We start from the raw sequence: 7,043 nt of genomic DNA, 5'->3' as shown, positions 1-7,043 counted from the left end.
AGTAGCTGATGACTTTGAACCACTGACCTTGAATTTATAACCAATCTTTTACGGCCCAGTGCAGTGTCCTGCAGCACCACACCGGGACTCGTATATTAATGGTATTGTTTAATAATTTCTGCATTCTGTTGAATTAGCTTTCTTTAGAATGGGCACACCTGAATAATGAATAACAAATATGTATTACTATGTTTTGTTCAGTTGGCCAGGTAGCTATTTTCCAAATTTTCTTGATGGAGCTCTTCCATTGCACTTGGCATTCCGGAATTATCAGAGCCTGGATTTTTGTCAATGCCTTCAATACAGCTTGGATTTCTTCCTTCAGTACTATCTGTTCTTGAGCATCAATTTCTTCATCTTTGACACTGGAGATTAGCATGCAAATCTGAATAATAGTTGTATTAACTGGTTTTTATTATAGATATATGGATAGTATTCTGTGATTGAAAGCATTGTACATAAACACAGATCATGAAGTGTTTTTTATAATGAATTATACAACAATCTTCATTTTACAATTCCTGTCAAAGTAGATTATGTGACTGTCTTATTCATAATGGTAATACCAGCTCACTATTTCAGCTCACTAATACTTTATGCATTCTATTTCATTTTTGATGACTATTTTCCTACTCATATTTTTTACATTTCATGTTCCAATCATTCATGACATCTTGCATATCTCTTGTCATTTTGAGCCATGTCACATCAACAAATAAAGTCCTGAAAGCTTTACCGTGTCCATGTCATTATGGTCAACTCTAACTTTGAGGAGGTAGCTCTTCCCCAGTCATATTTTGAGTGTCTTCCAACTTGTAGGGTTCATTTTCTGACACTCCTTTAGATAATGTTCCATGGCTTTCACTGACCAATTTTTTTCAGTTAGACTACCAGATCCTTCTCCTTAGTCTATCTCAGTCTTGAAATCTGGTTGAAACCTGACCACCATGGATGTCCCTGCTGGTATTTTGAAATGCTGGTGGTATACAGCTTCCAGCATCACAGCAACTTGAAATTCACAACTGTATGGCAACCTGACAGAACAGTGGCTGTGCCTTTCTCTAGGGCACCAAAAAGAGCCACCCTAGGCTCTTTTTCTAGTCTCAGGCCCTGTACTTTATTCATTCACATTGGTCTTTGCATTTTTTTCCCTCCCTGGAGTTCAATAATCTTTACCACTTGTCAGTTGTCTTGAACTATTTGTTAATTGAGGACACAAGCATCTTGGCATTTTAATATGAGTAGCATAGTGGTTACGAATCAGGCTGCGAACCTTAAGGTCAGCGGTTCGAAACTACCAGCTGCTCCGCGGGAGAAAGATGAGGCTTTCTACTCCCGTAAAGATTTACACCCTCGGAAACCCTATACATGGTCGCTATGAGTCGGAACCAACTCGATGGCACATAACAACAACAATCCTGGAAAACAGAAATATTCTAAGATCCCAAAAAAGGAACAAAGAAATGAAACTTAAAGACTGTAATGGAACTAATAATAGCTATTTATGAATGTGTAGAATTCAGGAAGAGGTGAAAGGAAAAGTGGAAAGAAACAGTGACTCATGGTGCCTGGAAGTCTAGTTTCCCTGAATTGAGGTCACTACACAAGAGTGTTGCTCACCACTTACAATTCCTTGACCATCAAAACCACGTGATCCTTATAGTAGCAAGTTGTATTTTGCAAGGTACAGATTTATTCAGAACTGTGAAAGGCCATATTTTTAAATATGCTTCTTTTATTTTACAGTATTTTTAAAAGTCAGGTATTTCAGAGTACAAAGATTTTTAAAAGACAATATATATATTTATTATATTCTTGGATTCTGTCTTAATATTTTCATTCTATGTGCCATAGATAATTATAATGGGACCACTTTTAATCAACTTGTGTTTTCATCCTGTTAATTTTCATGTCTATTTAGGATATCCATTAAAGTCAATATTCTTAATTTAATGGAAGATTTCCTTTTGAAGTTACTACATTTTTTTTCTGTCTAAATTAACACTGAGGCTATGTAATGGATGTGTTAAATAGATAATGCTAATAATGAGAAAACTGCATAAATTAAATATAAGCCCAATAATTTTTAGAGCATGTTTTATTTTCAAGTTTTATTTTCCTATGAAACAAAAATGCACTCTAAAGAAAACAGACCTCCATCTTGTGTTTCCTGTTACCCTAACTTTCGTAATCACTATGGCAAGAATTTTAATCACCAAAACCCTACTTTTATTTTGATATGGATTTAGCAGTAGTAAGAGTTTAATCTGGTGTGGCACTGACCATGAACCATTAGGTCAGCCATTCACACCTATTAGCTGTTCTTCGGAATCCCCATATAGTGTTGCGATGACTCAGAACTGAGTAGACAACACGTAACAACAAGAGTGTATGGTATTGGTCAAACCCATGAGCACAACACTTTCAAAAACAAACAGCACATACATTTTGACTAACTTTTGAGGGGTTTCAGAATTTAGAAATAATGATAGGATAAATAGGAAAATTTGAAGTTTCTAAAAATTAGATACGAGTTCTTAAAAACTTGTAAATGGAATAAAAAGTGAAATGCTCTTCTAATTAGATTTTTTTCCCTTTATATTGAGAAAAAAAATCACAAAAAAATGAGATCTGTATATAGAAGAAGCAGTATGCATTTGAAAAGTTTGCATGTATATGTGTTTCTACTTTGCTTTCAACCACCAAAGGCATTTACAAGTGGGCACAATTTGTGAGATTCTTAAATTATAAATCATGTATTTTTCATGTATGATAGTCAATGCTTTGTATCAATGTGACTTGGCCAGGATTGGCTATGAACATTGTATCATGGCTTATTCACAGTAAGTACTGAGACTCTGGGTGTCTAATAGTGAAAAGAAAATACAGGCAGTCACAAAATAGTTAAATAGTAATGCCATTAAGTCCTCCCTTCCCTCTAAAAATGTCAAAAATTCAGAGAGCTCAACGTGTATAACTAGGGAGGAATCACTGAGTAACCTTGGACTTGGCCCTCACTATGAAAGGGTCCCATTCACTTAACAATGAAAATCATTGCATTGTCTTGGCACAAAGGGAAAAATTACATGCAAAAATATTAGAATCTTAGCAGTAACAGAAACCACATAATATTCAAAAGTCAAAGAAACCACATACTATTCAAGAGTCAAAGACTAAGTCTTTACAGCAGAAAGCAGAAAAAAAGCAAAGAAAGGAAATTGTTGTCATGGGATACTTAAAGTCCATCCTGACACATGCAAAAGCAGCTCTGACTGACTATAAATAATCTGTTTCCTTAAAACTTCCATAATATTTTTCTGTGCCATGCCTTTCATAACCACATACACTGATTTGAATTGTTATTTGCACCTCTTCAGATTTCTTGGTAACTTTTATGCTAGATCATAAAATCCTGGAAGACAAGGGTGGTACTTTATCATGTTTTGATTCTCTCCTGTCTCCAAGACATTCATCATTCCCTTTCAAACCTGATGCTAAATGAATATTTGTCGAATCATATTTTTAAAGGACTAAATATAGGTTGGTGCAATCAATATAGTGCAGTAAATTTTCTTGCATATAATTTAAAAATGTAACTGATAATCAGACAAAATTATTCTGTGGGCTACATTGTACAAAACTGCTACAAAAAAGGGGAAAAATTAGGAGCATGCAAATCATTTCAAGAAGAACAACTATATAAATATACATAATTATGACTTTTAAAATGATTGCATTTCTTGTTTGGCTGTGAAGTGGTCTCTAGGAGCCAATTACACCCAGACACTCACAAATGCATTCCTCTCAAGGCTGGACCTTACCTGTGAGAGCCTTTACTTAACCTGAGTGGCAATACTAGACTACCATACAAATTACTATGAAATGCAGACATTAAGGATTTTGTGGAACTTTAAAGTTACTGTGGCAACAAATTAAAAGATGAAGAGATTATTTTAGTGGCTATGTCTACTAAAGGTCATTTACATATTTTCAGCTTCAGCGTTGAGCTTTCACTTGAGTTCCACAAATTTAAAGAATTGTACCTGTTACAGCTACTCCTAATCCACCAATCCCCATCCGTTATGGATTCTATAGTCATATCTATTGATATGTTGTTCTTAAGTGCTGTTGAGTCAGTTCCGACCCATAGCAACCCTGTATAGGGTTTCCAAGGAGCAGCTGGTGATCTTGAACTGATGACCTTGCAGTTTAATGACTTTGCAGTCTGCCACATTAACCCATAGTGCCACACTGCAGTCACTTCCAAATCATGGTGAATTTATGTTGTTGTTGTTATGGTTCACCTAGTTGGTTCTGACATAGCGACCTTATATAGGGTATCTTGCTATGGGTCAGAACCTACTCGATGCCACTTCACAACAACAACATATAGGGTATCTAAGGAGCAAAAGAGGAAGACCCACCAGTGAGATGATTTGGTACAATGACAGTAGCAATGGACTCATGGGTAACGACTGCGATGTTGGGGTAGGACCGGGCAATGTTTCATTTTGTGGACAGGGTCATTATGAGGTGGTACTGGCTCAATAGCACATAACAACAACAACACCAACAACAACAGAGCAGTTTGTGGGTTTGAACTGACTTTGTGGTTACCAGTCCTGTGCTTATCCTGCAGCAACACCCCAGGGTTCCATAGTGAAGCTATAGGAGAGTAGAAAACCTATTAATCTTTAAGGAAGTAAACTGGCATACCTTTCTCCCACAAAATGACTGTTGTTATTGTTAAGTGCCTTTGAATTGGTTCTAATTTATAGTGACCCTGTATATGTTTTCTGAGGAGCAGCTGGTGAGCTTGAATCACTGACCCTGAAGTTCAAAGTGATCTTATAGTCTAGCACACTAACCTGGAGGGCCATACCAAGACTCTACAAAATTACTAATGGGATTACATTGCCAACCTCTTGGTTAGCAGCCAAGGGCTTAACCTTGAGCTACTAGGGTTTCCAACCTATAGTAATGGGAGTCTCCATTTTTATCTGGGCCATAATGAGAGACATGCAACTGCATCCTGTTGGCCACTGCTTTGAGAGATTCTATTACTGTACCCCGCTTAGACTCTAAACAAGAAAAATTTTCATGAACAGGACAAATCATTTTTTTTCTCTTATCTTCATATGTAAGATTATGTTGTTGTTGTTGTTAAGTGCCATCTAATCGATTCCGACCCATAGTGAGCCTGCATAGGGTTTCTGAGGCTGTAAATCTTTACAGGAGCAGAAGGCCTCATCTTTCTCCCATGGAACTGCTGGTAGTTTCAAAGAACTGGCCTTGAGATTAGCAGCCTGATTCGTAACCACTACACTACCAGAGCTCCTTATGTAAGATTATAGAGTGGTTATTTTCCCTCCCAAATATTTATTATAATAATTTCTGAAATAATTATGTGTAAAATAGTATGGATACATTGATAAAAATCTGAAAAACACAGAAAAGCAAAATGTAGTAAATAAAAGTAAACTATAGTTAAATAAACCACTTAAAGATAACAGCAAATAATAAAAATTCTAGATTTTTCTAATGTTCTGTACTTTTTAAACATGATTGTGCCATATGACTTTAGAATTGATTTTATTTCATTGAAAACACATCATAAGAGATTCAGTATAAAAAGTACTTCTCTGTAGCACTGACATTAATATTTGCATATGATTTTATTATTTGACTCTGCCATGATTGATTTAAGTCCGATAATGCAACTATAAAAGAAATCCATCACTGTGCTATAGTTTGTTGTGCTGTAGTGGTCTGAGTGTTGTTGTGGTATTGGACAATATGCCACTGGTATGTCAAATACTACCAGGGGCAATCATGGTGGGCAAGTTTCAGAAAAATTTTAAAATAAGACAGACAAGGAAGAAGGACCTGGTGGTCTTATTCTCGGGGGAAAAAAGGCCAATGGAAGTCTCATGAATAGCCCTGAAACACTGTCTGAAACAATGTGAGAAAATGAGCTCCTCAGGCTGGAAGGTACTCAAAATGCAACTGGGAAAGGGCTTCTTCCTCAAAGTAGAGTTGACCTTAAAGATGTGAACGGAGTAAAGTTTTCATAGTCTTCATTTACTGATGTGCCACAACTCAAAAATGCTAAGAAACAGACGCAGACATCTATTAATAACTGGAACATGGAATGTACCAAGTATGAATCTAGGAAACAGGAAATGTGGCTCAGTGGATTATTTAATGTCTCTTTTAACCATAGTCTTTGTAAACTCCCACAAAACAACTATTTCCTGATGGCTCTGAAAAAAGTTGGGAAAAAATGATGATGGGTTGATATGATTTAATTGTGAATGATTGTTAAAAGGTTAATTATAATTGAAAAACTTGAAACAACAATGTGATTATAAAATGAACCATCTCAGAACCCTGAAGTGAGAGCTCACTATCATCAGGAAAGAAAGGCCAATACCAGAGCACATCCTTTTTACCCTGAGATCCTTGGCACTGGACCTTCTCAATGGAGTGACAGAAAACTGTGACACCAGAGATGTATCAGAGGAGTGGCAGAGGATAAGTAGCAGAAACAGTAGCCAGAGCACCTGATAGTGTAGTGAGCTTCCCAGCACACAGTGCAAGGACAGTTGAGTGCCTTTGAACAGGAAGCTCACTTGTTGAATAGGGTACACCTCTAGGCACTTAACTAGGTAGCTAGGTTTGCTGAGTCACAGAGCTAGTGCTGAGTACTTTCACACTTTGGCTTATAGTGGAACAGTGTAGAGTGGGCATTTAGCAGCAGTGCTAAAAGAACACTGCAGGGCAGAGACCAAGGGGCTTATGGCTGGGAGGCCAAGGACCAGAGAGAGGCCTGCCTGAAGACATGACTAGGAAGAGACTGTTCTGAGTGAATCGGCCTGAACCTTTCTAATCCTGAATTGTAACCTGTTAACTTCCTTACTGAACCCTATAGCTGAGTATGGTGGTTGAGGTCTGTGTGGCCGCTGCAGTGAGTTATCAAGCCCAGCTTAACGGACAGTACTGTGGGAGGGATGGATGGGGTCATTTTGTGCAGGTAACTAACA

The sequence above is a fragment of the Chrysochloris asiatica genome, unplaced genomic scaffold (assembly GCF_000296735.1).
Source record: "Chrysochloris asiatica unplaced genomic scaffold, ChrAsi1.0 scaffold00253, whole genome shotgun sequence".
Taxonomy (NCBI): Eukaryota; Metazoa; Chordata; class Mammalia; order Afrosoricida; family Chrysochloridae; genus Chrysochloris; species Chrysochloris asiatica.
This window is presented reverse-complemented; position numbering follows the sequence as displayed.